This window comes from Diceros bicornis, assembly GCF_020826845.1.
Source record: "Diceros bicornis minor isolate mBicDic1 chromosome 3 unlocalized genomic scaffold, mDicBic1.mat.cur SUPER_3_unloc_1, whole genome shotgun sequence".
NCBI classification, from domain to species: Eukaryota; Metazoa; Chordata; class Mammalia; order Perissodactyla; family Rhinocerotidae; genus Diceros; species Diceros bicornis.
This window is the reverse complement of record NW_026690897.1, coordinates 901,266-913,179: the sequence shown is the minus strand read 5'-3', so window position 1 is coordinate 913,179 and position 11,914 is coordinate 901,266. Positions and strand designations below refer to the sequence as shown.

At 37.8% G+C, this 11,914-nt stretch overlaps 2 pseudogenes; both read left to right on the top strand.

The window, feature by feature from the left end:
- Window positions 1–2,327: 2,327 nt before the first annotated feature.
- On the top strand, window positions 2,328–3,289 carry LOC131402036 (olfactory receptor 5AP2-like; annotated as a pseudogene).
- Window positions 3,290–9,552: 6,263 nt separating this feature from the next.
- LOC131402038 (olfactory receptor 5AP2-like) lies at window positions 9,553–10,489 on the top strand (annotated as a pseudogene).
- The last annotated feature ends 1,425 nt before the right edge of the window (window positions 10,490–11,914 follow it).

The window sequence follows — 11,914 nt, the reverse complement described above, 5'->3', positions numbered from 1 at the left end:
TAATAGTGCAAACTAATGAACATGAATTCTACAAAAGAAATTTTTAGTAATTGTAATTATATTTTCTCTTAAGGAGATTTTTTAATGTAACTAAATGTATTCTAGCACATTAATGAAGCTCTGAGAATTACAGTATCAACTGCTCTGTGTATTAGTGCTCACATCTGTTACTGAGAAAGTCATTCTAAATTACCTCAAGTGTTAAGAGACTAAGAGTTGCATTGGCTGGGTATAAATTAGACTCTATTAGGCTAACTCTGTGATTCTGAGAAAGAGTCACAAATCTTTTGTACCTTTTATGTGCAAAAAGAGGATTAAAATGTTGTCTATCTCATAGGATTTAAATAAAACACTGCAGGAAAAAATACTTAGCACAGTGCTTGTAGAGCATAGGAAATGCTCAACATATTTTAGTACTTGTTACTTTTACTCATCATTACCTTTCTTTGTGTGTCTAGCACACACACAAAAAAATGTCTGTGGCATTTTATTTTTTTCACTATTTCTGATAAAATAATACTCTTAGGGAAACTTTGTGGTTGAGGATGGGAGAAAAAGATCCATTCCTTATTTTTACTTCCTTTCTGGAGATGCTGTTCTTTTGAGGCTCAAACAGCAAGATTATTCCAAGGAAGAGGACCTAGGCTGTATATTTGTCCAGTGAAACAGGGAGAGAGTTGATGTAGTGTTGAGGAAATAATGCATGCATGCATTATTGCATGCAAATGCAATAATGCATATTGCATGCAAATAATTTTGCATCAAGAGACCTATGTTCCTGCTCAGGATTCACCACCAATTATCTGAGAAAGCCCTATACTTCACTGACTTCGTCTAACAAAAGATGATCTTATTAATACTCTTGGGATAATATCTGCTTATCTCCTTCACTGATTTGTGGTGAGGCTCAGATAAGATAATAGGTGCAATAACACTTTGAAGCATTATAATACTGTATAAAAAACCCAGGTTTTATTATTGGTTGGGATGTTGAGCCCCTATTCCAACGGAAACTAGATGGAGCAGAGCATGGATAGGCACTTCTGTGTACGGCAGTGTCTGTGAGAACGGAACCAGTTCCTGCCCGCTCTTCTCCCCAGTTGTGCTCAGTAGATCTATTCTCTCCAATGTTAGCACAGCCATTGTGTTACTTTGGTCCTATGTTTTAATTTTATACAGTATCAAATAAATTTCTCCAGTGAGTGATAAAGGATTTAACACTTTGTCTGAGCTATGATTTGACAGGTAGCCTAGTACAGTTTTATCTATTGCTCGATAATCTGAAGTCAAGGAAGGGATAGGGGATTGGAGTGAAAGGGGAGAATTCCACTGGAGCTGTTGCTTAAACTTTTCTTTGGAAGACGTAGGCTGGGCATCTATTTTGAATTTTATTTTTCCTTTTCTTTTCTTTTTTTTTTTTTTTTGGCCCTGTATTCAGCTTCATTACACATTGCAAGGGGTGACTCTTATTCCCACTTAGATGACCTGGTGGTAAATTATTCCTCCAATTCAGTATGGTGGCTGGAATATTCCATGTGCTGCTGCTGGTGTTTTCTGGTTCTGTTGTGATCCTGTGAATCAGAGTGTTAAGTAGGGGTTTCCACTGCCGTGGCTTGTTCTATTACTTTCATCTGGAATGTCTACTTATTCTTACAATCGGATTCTCTAAATATTGGAGGGAGTTATTCAAAATTCTTGATACTTAACTGACACTTTTTTTTTCCTGTAGATGCAGATGCTGGGAATTAGGGCAAGGTTGGAGCCATGCTAGCTGCATGGGACCATCCTCTGTCTCTCTCCTTGGTCGTCAGTTTTTCAAGTTCTCCTCTCCCCCAGGAAATTCAATTATTTTCTTCTTGTTGGACACTGTTGATTAATTTTGCTAACTTTCAATAGTTTTTATACATTCCATTAGTACTGCGGAGGAATAGTCAGTGGTCTGAATTCACTTCACCTTCTTGCTCCAGAAGTTGTGTCTAGAAGGCATGTTAATAAATCAATTAATTTATTTATCACCAATAAAGAAGAGAAATACATCATAGAAATAAGATCCTGTAATTATTCGACAAACGGCTAACGCGAGCTTGGTCTTAGTTAATGGGTATGAAGCACTTATTTCAAGGTCATTAGTTAGTAGATAGCACACCTAGATCTCAGGCACAGTCTTTTGATTTGACAAGTCCAATACACGTTTTACTATGTTTTTCACGTTGCACTCTTCTGTTAGAATTTGTATGCATGTATGTCAGTAAAAAGATGTTTATAGCTCTGTCATGTATTCATGTGACCAAACGCCATGTTCTGTCTTCTCTCTTATTGCAGCTCAAATGATCGAATATATGAAAGAAGTCCAAGGCAGGAATCAAACAGAAGGGAGAGAATTTTTCCTCTTAGGACTCTCAGACAATTCAGATCTCCAAGTTGTCCTCTTTGGATTGTTTCTGTTAATCTATGTGGCAACCATGGTGGGTAATTTGGGGATGATTGTGTTAATTAAGATTGATCCCTATCTCCACACTCCCATGTTCTTCTTTCTCAGGAGCCTCTCCTTTGTTGATGCCTCTTGCTCTTCGTCCGTCACTCCTAAGATGCTGGTGAACCTTGTGGCTGAGAATAAGGCCATTTCTTTCAGTGGATGTGCTGCCCACTTCTACTTCTTTGGCTCCTTCCTGGGGACTGAGTGCTTCCTGTTGGCCACGATGGCATATGACCGCAATGCAGCCATTTGCAATCCTCTGCTATGCCCAGTGCTCATGTCTGGGAGAATTTGCTCCTTGCTAGTCACTACTTAATTCCTAGCAGGCTTTAGAAATGCAGCCATACACACAGGAATGACTTGCAGATTATCATTTTGTGGCTCTGATAGGATCAACCAATTTTACTGTGACACCCCACCTCTGCTCAAACTCTCTTGCTCTGACACCCACATCAATGGCATCGTGATCATGTCTTTCTCTAGTTTTATAGTGATCAGCTGTGTTATGATTGTCCTCATTTCCTATCTGTGTATCCTCATTGCCATCTTGAGGATGCCTTCGTTAGAGGGCAGGCACAAAGCCTTCTCCACTTGTGCCTCTCACCTCATGGCTATCACTATATTCTTTGGGACAATTCTCTTCATGTACTTGCGCCCTACGTCTAGCTACTCAATGGAGCAGGACAAGATTGTCTCTGTCTTTTATACGGTAGTGATCCCTTTGCTAAATCCTCTCATCTACAGTTTGAAAAATAAGGATGTGAAAGGGGCCCTAAAGAAGATCTTACAGAAACACATACTGTAAAGGCGTGTTACACATCATCCTGTTATGTAGAAGAAAATATATTTTCATATTAATTTTATTGTCTGATTGCTTAAGCTTTTTTTCTGTGTTAAAGTAGATTGTTTAAAATGAGGTCTGCTTCTTAATCTCTTGGTGTCTTAAATGTGTGTCAATAGGCCTATATGATGAATCAACACAGTGGGGGAGGGTAGTATCTGATAAAGCAACAAAATAGTTGAAATTGGCTGATCTGGGTTTAAGTTTTAATTTTAGTATTTAGCTTTTCTTAATCTTAGTTTTATTATAATATGTTGGTGTCTTTGATTGGGATCTGGGCAAACAGACTCTGAGACTGATATTTATGCAGGAGGTTTATTGGAGAGTGTTTCCGGAACCATACCTGTAAGGGAGTGAGGGAATTGGGTAGAAAATGTTGAATTGTGATGAAATTGCAACACAGTACTCAACTGATTCCACTTGGAGCTCTGGACCTGAGGTGAGCCTTCGGAGATATCCTAACGTGTGAAAAAAGGGCCAGGTATTTGTGCCTCCACAATGAGCAGTTTGGGATATGGATTACCCACCGGGAAGGGGTGTAATCTTGGGCATGGCAATATCTTTCAGCAGGGACATTCCGAGAACAGAACTCAGCTGTGAAGTGTCAGTTGCCAATTCACTTGGAAGCCGAGTAAATACTTCAACCCTGAAAGGCAAATATGGGTAGTATACCACAGCATCCATTATAAATAATAACACTATTTCACTCACATGGATGTCAAGGGTACCAAATAAGATACAAGAAAGAGTCTTATCAGGTGTTATAATAATATGGGTACCACAGCAATTAACAGAGCAATAGTTTACTGACTTTTTGAATTAATTGGAATATTTTGAGGGTAGTAATCATGTACTTTAACGTTTTAATCTCTACCTCTCATAATCTTTCAGGTAGTTTTCAATAAACATTTCTCAAATTAAATTATCTATTTATTGCTCATTGTAGTGGATTGGGGGGCTGTCAATGTTGGAGCAGAGGGGAAACAACCTTTTTTGATGAGACGGGATGTTGAAGGAAGCCTAATGTTTTGGAATCAGGTAAATGTTTACTCCCTATTTCTTTCCATTCCACTATCCACTGCAGACCATGAGGGAGAGCACCAGTGCCCTTCATGCTGCAAGTGAGACCTCCTCACCCTTGAAAAATTTGTTAGAGACCACAAAGGAGGGGTTAACTCATCCTGTCCACTCTGAACTGTCCTCCCATCTCCTTATAACTTCCACTTTTACCTGTTAACCACAGTTTGTCTCAAAGACATTCAAGACTGTATCATGGCTGGCATCCTCCTTTATGTTCTCTTTCATTTTGACTCATCTACTGTAGTATCCATGCCTTACCTGCTTCTTGTTTCACCAATCTAAGAAAAATGGCCCTTTATCATTATTCATCACTACTCTCACATCAACATTTCACTCATTGCCCAACTGAGATTCCATGGCCCATCATATGATGACTCATTCTCAATCACTCTCAATTCCGTGGTTCTACTTTCTCTCCATTCTACTCATCTAATTAAATCCCAATTTAGTTAAACTTAATTGTTTATTTTCTCTGTCCTCCACTTAGGCTGCTTAGTGCAATTAGAGAACATCCCCCAGTACTTCACTCTGTCACTGATCTTTTCTCATACTTCATCCTCCAAAATATAAACAATTAGATAACACCATCCCCATCTTATCACCTCTAAATCTTTATATATATACTTTTCATCCCACCTGTCATAATGGATAATATATCCCTGCTTCTACCTAAGACCAGTTCTTTCACAACTTTGGGGCTTTCCGTGAACTTTACTTCAGAAATTATATCTCTACTCTCCCTAAGCATCAGTTTCTCAAACTCTAGTGGAATAGTCTCATCTGTTTACAAACAGCATCTGGTATCACTCTTCTTAACAATTTCCTTGGCTGAAAGTGCCATCCAGTCACCAACTTATTTCTCTGCTCCCTTTACAATTAATTTTTTCAGAAGAACTATCTCTAGTCATTGTCTCTACTTCCTCATGCCCCATAACTGTTCTGATTGTATTTCTGTACCACCCCTCCTTGAACCAAGGACACATGAGACTTGAACACTACTGCACGCAAAGGTAGCTCTTCTACGTTACTTTTGCTTGCTATTTCAGGAGGATTACCATGGTTAATTCCTTCAGCTACCCAAAATAAAACCCCTTTGTAGGTTTCTATCTCGCGTCAATCTGCCGATTTTCCTTCTCGCTCCACTGCCACATCTTCACAGATAACTTTGCTGGCTCTTCATCCTCATCCTGGTCTCCAAATCTTGGAGCCATAGAATTAATCCTTTACATTGGTTCATTGGTGCACTGCTTCTCCATCTGCACCCCCCCTCTTAGGTGATCTAAGAATAGTGCAATGATTCCAAAATGCTTAGCTCCAGCCCTGACCTCTCACCTGAATTCCAGATTAGTATATTCAATTGACAACCTGATGTCTAGGGATTTTTGGACACATAAACAGATTAAGAATTTAGCTTTCTTTACTTAGTTATTGTACTCATACACCTATAAAATAATGACAACTTTTGTACTCGTAGCAGGGTCTGTATCTTAGCGTCATATCTATATGTCATTGGGCTTAAAAATGCCCTTTTCCATGTTAAGTTTTAAATGGTATTTTGTGTTATACTTCCTTAATTTGTGTAATACTTCCAAGAAAATGGACACCCTTTATATCTTTATTTACTCATAATTCATTCAAAAACTGTTCATTGATATACAAAATCTGCACTTATTTAATGTATATAATTTGACGAATTTGGGCATATGCATACTTCAATAAAGCTGTTAAAAATACTATTAATGTTCACCACCCAAATACTAATTACAACCCATCACCACACACATGTGCCGAATTATCCCTTTCGCCCTCCTCCCTCCTCCCTTCCCCTCTGGTAACCACCAATCCAAGATCTGTCTCTATGTGTTTGTTTGTTATTATCTACTACTTAATGGCGGAGATCATACGGTATTTGACCGTCTCCCTCTGACTTATTTCACTTTGCATAACACCCTCAATGTCCATCCATGTTGTCACAAATGTCTGGATTTCTGTAACATGTACTGGAGATATAACAGGTAAGAACACTGACAATGATCTCATGTAACTTATATTTGAGTGAGGAAGAATTTATTGTTTATACCAAATGTGCATACATATATTCATAGATGTGTGTGTGTGTGCGTGTTTAACATGGATATGAGTGGTGCTTTGAAGAAAAATAAATCAGGCAATAAAATAGGGAGTGGTGACATCAGAGAAGAGCTCTCTGTGGAAATAACATTTGGGCAAAGTCTGAGTAGGGATAATATCATATGAGTGTCTATGGAAGAGCATTCCAGCTATACTTACAGTACATACAACATCCTTGAGGCAGGATTCTTCTTGGTTTGTTAAAGGAATAGTAAGGAGACAAGTATTGTGGACCAGAGTGAGTAAATGAAAGGAGGGAAAAAACTGTATTCAGGAAGGTATTTGGAGAAAGTGGCAGATCAAACAGTTCATAAATAGGTTTTAGACTTGACTTTATCTTATCACTTTGTAAGAACTGTTTCTCCCCAACTCCAGACTGTAAGCTGCATGAAGGAATGGACAAGACTGATTTTGTTGTCTACTCTGCCAGTACCAAGGATACTGTCTGCTCCCTAAAACAAATTCACTAAATATTTGTTGAATGAATTAACTAGTGAATGCAATGAGAGCTGTATTCTAGTAGAAACGAGTAGGGATTATATTTTAAGTGGAATTCTGAAATTTGGAGGCAGGATCTGACCAATCCTGTACCATTTAATTCAAGGTTATGCTCGATGGAGTCTCAGGACCTTGAAATAGTTTCTGCACTTCTCTAAATGCCTAATTTACTCTCCAGGGTATAAGTGGTTCACTGGAGAGAATGTAGTGCAATTATCAGTGAAAAATAAATGCATGTTTTAATTTTGGATTAGCTCATTTCAAGCTTTAGACTTTTTCTCAAGAGAATGATCACAGCCTTAATAAGGCTGACTCTCTGCCTCAGATTCAGAAGCAGTGTTTTCTACTCTTTGTGGAATTAATTAACCATGCCTTAATTCTGTCATAGCTGAATCCTTTATGACACTTCCATTTTCATCAAAGCTATAAATTGCACATTGTAAGACAGAAAACTTGTATGTCTCCAAAACCAATAAATAAAACAAAATTAAACTAATAAACACCTCTACTTCCAGTGTATTTTTTAAGGACAAAAGGTAAGATGATTTAATTTATCTCAAAGTGTTCAGATATAGAAAGTTTCCCAGAGGAACTCAAAAAAACATTCAAGTACTTAAGACTAAACATCTCAATTGGAATATGTCTGAAACACTGAATTTCGTGTTACCAACTAAATGAACATGGATTTTTTTTAGAAGACAGGGATTTAGGATCACTAATAACAGACAAGAATTTTATAGAATATTCAACATACTCATATACATACATACAGAAATGTATGTATATATGTATATCTATAGGTATATATACATATGCATGTGTGTGTGTGCAAAACAGGCAAATTTAAGTAATTTTAGAAAGAGTGCCAAAACACTTGGCATATTTAAGGCCCTCTAAAGGTCATTAGATAAAATAATTTTATGCTCTTATATGCACAAATTGAGAAAATGACCACAATTTTCAGCCTTCATCGTGTGTGTGTTTATGTTTGTATATATATATACATATATACACACGTACATTTCTGTACATACATACATATCCATAAATATATATACATACATAAATACGTACACACATATATAAGATCATATGTGTCACATAGAGTATAATTTCATTTATGTCAATTTATATGTTTATTACATATATAATGCAAGTATTTGTATATATATACGCATAAAGTAGAGCTCTATAAGATGGCTGCAAATTTTTAAAAGTGGTTATTTTGCAGGGTAGGATTTTAGCTGATTTTTGAGATAGAAAGATCAGTTGAAAGACTTTTGCAGTCATCTAGGTGAGAGATGTTGTTGACTCTGGGGCCTTGGTGGTAGGAATGAAGGTTGTAGGAGGTAGTTGGATTATTGATATAGATGTTTTGAAGGTAAAAGCCAACATAATTATTTAATCAACTGGTTACGGAGTGTGTGAAAAAGAGAATATATTAATTTCTCCAATATTTACTTATCTGTTCATTTAATTTAATCTAAGCAAATGGAAGCATAGATTTGACACTGACTTGAGACAGGGAATACTTGTTTGCAGTAAATCAAAAGAGGGCACGAGGAATTTAGTTTTGGGTTATGTTGAGTTGCTATTTAACATTCCTGTGGAGATATGAGTAACCAGTTTTATTATAAGTCTGGGGTTTGGAAGACAGGTCAGGGCTGGAGATCTTAATTCAAGAGTTATAGATATATAGATGGTATTTAAAGCCATGTGACTGAATAAGATCACCAAAGTAGAGTGTAGGTAGAAAAGAGAAGAAGATCAAGGACTGAACTCTCATCTACTCCAACCTTAAATGTCAGAGAGAGAGGAGGAAAAAGCAAAGATGTCTGAGGGGGAGCAACCCATATGGTAGGAGGAAAACTCAGAGTCTAGTGTCTTGGAAGATAAGAGAAGAAAGTCTTTCAAGGAATAGTAAGCAATCAACTCTGTCAAATGTTATTGATAGATCAACAAGATAAGCACAGAGAATTGACCACTGGATTTGCCAAAATATAAAGACCCTGATGACTTTGGTGAGAGCAGTTTCCATGGAGTAATGGGGTGAAAACCTGATTAGAGATGGCTTAAGAGAAAACAGGAAAAACAGAATTGGATACAGCAAATATATTCAACTGTATCAGATTTTTAATTACCATGGCAAATGCAAGGAAATTGGATGATAAGTGGTGAAGGCAGTAGGATCAAGGGAGGAGAGGAGAAAAGTTGGGAGTTACGGTAGAATATGGACAAATAGGGGTTGATCATCAAAGACCTCACAAACACACACACACACACACACACACACATTAATTTTTAAATAAAATAGTTTACTGAGTTTACTTACAGAATCTTGTCATTTTTTTACTATAATAAGAAAGTAAAGATGTTTATTACACATGTCCTCAGGACATCTTAAGAGGTAATCTTACCTATAGCAGAGAATGAACTATTTGATTTTTCTGGTATTTTTTTTGTACAATTTATTTCCTTGGTTTCTTTCTTATCCTAGCAGATGAACTATCCATTCTGAGAGAAAAGTATGAGAAATCACACAACAGTGACTGAATTTATTCTCCTGGGATTCAGGGATCATCCAGAGCTACAGTGCCTTCTCTTTATGGTGTTCTTAGTTGTCTATACGATCACTGTGCTTGGAAATCTTGGCATGATCCTATTAATCAAGATTGACTCACGTCTCCACACCCCAATGTAGTTTTTGCTCAGTAACCTGTCCCTTGTTGACTTCTGTTATTCTTCTGTTGTTACCCCTACTATGCCGGTGAATTTCTGGGTGGAGAACCCAGTCATTTCATTTAATGAATGTGCCGTGCAAGTCTTCTTTTTTGGTTCCTTTGCTGGCATTGAGGGCTTCCTGTTGGCAGTGATAGCCTATGACCGTTACATGGCCATTTGCAAGCCTCTCCTTTACACAGTCACTATGTCCCCCCATCTTAATGTCCTCCTGGTGTTGGCCACATACCTTGCAGGCTTCATGAATGCTGCCATTCATACTGGCTTCACCTTCCAACTGTCTTTCTGCCACTCAAATGTCATCAACCACTTTTTCTGCGACATTCTACCCCTCCTGAAACTCTCTTGTTCTGACACATGTCAATGAGATTGTCATGTTTGCTTTTGCCAGTTTTAATGAACTGAGCTGCCTCCTGACTCTTCTCATTTCTTATCTCTACATCCTCATTGCCATCTTGAGGGTCCATTCTGCTGAGGGGAGGCACAAAGCCTTTTCCACCTGCGCTTCCCACTTGATGACGGTCACCATCTTCTTTGGCACAATCCTGTTCATGTATCTGCGCCCCAGCTCCAGCTCCTCAATGGACCAAGACAAAGTGGTATCTGTGTTTTACACAGTGGTCATCCCCGTGTTAAATCCTCTCATCTATGGTCTGAGAAACAAGGAGGTCAAAGCTTCCTTAGGTAAAATTTTTAATATAACCTCTTATTACTTTTGTACTTAGAATCATCAAAGCATGAGATTAAGGACTTTGAGGGAACTTAGAAGTGACTAAACCCACCTCCACTGACCCTGGACCCATTTCAGTCTGCATGAGCTTTCTTTTTTCATTTATTTTTTTGATAGTGGAGTTGGACCAAATGTCCTAAGCATCCTGGGGAATATGATCACTCTGTGTAAATCCCACTTATTCCACAGAACTTCTATGCTTGAAAATACACAAATATCACATTTCAACTCCCTGTTCTGAGGTATAAAACCCAGTATAAAAGCAGCTGAAAGAGAAAATACTGAGTGGCAGGAGGAATGACTCCATTTTGTCCCCCATTCGATGGCTCTCTTATTGGTTGGTTGTGCATGTAACTGACAGAAGACAGGTGATAGGGAGTAGACTGAACTAGAATATGGCCAGAGGACTGAAACATGACTTAGAGACTGCCTCTTGTCCCCAGTGAACTAGAGAGAAACATCAGAACGAAATCCTGGTTAGAAGTGCTGAAGTCAAGTGTTTCTAACCTGGACGAGTGATCTAGACCACTGAGGGTGTAATGGGAACAAACCACAGGGTAAATGTAAGGGGGAATCACAGAGAAAAAACACCAAGGATCATGGAATGGAAGTTTCTGGGGCTTAGAAAAGAGGAATTCTTCATAATCCCTGAAAATACAGTGTCATGTGGCTTGATCTTTGAATGGGTAAGCAGTTTACACTTAAAGAGCTAGGGCAAGATGGATATCTTTTCCCTGATGCCTTAGCAGTTAACCGTACCTCTCTATTTTACTGCTGGTTGCAATTTGATTGTAACAACAATCAAGTTTTCCCCTGGTTTGACCAGTATTTTCATAACTGGGATATCTCCCCAGAAGGACTGAATTTTCTTTACAGATAGTCACCACTGACATGTGAACACGAATGTTTTAAACTGGTCAGAATTCAGTAAAATATACTAAGTGTGATCCTAGTATATCCCTTTCTCATCGAAAGACTGATTGTCGTCCTAATAGAAAAGTAGCCATTTAAAAGAGACTAAGGAATAATTTTGCTTTCAGCTACAGCCTATGGTTTTTGATAAGAAATTAAACCCAGATCTTATAATTTAATCCTCTCTTACTCTGCTTTTCAGGCATTGTGTATTAAAAACACATAATTTTTTTGCTAATCCAATGGTTTTTGTCCATCTTGTAGTTATTTTTATGGAGAGCTCTTCACATTTTAAGACACAGCACAAATATAATGTCCTTTTTGATTGTCCCTAACCCTTCTTCATCCTTCCCAAACAGTTACACATGCCCATTCCTGTGATTCTAAAGATATTGCAACACTAATCAAGCTCTTAGTCACAGAAACAAATCACAGAAATGCTGTGTAATGTTTCCTAACATAGACTGAGCACTCCTTGAGAAAATAAACCTCTTTATATCTACCTTTT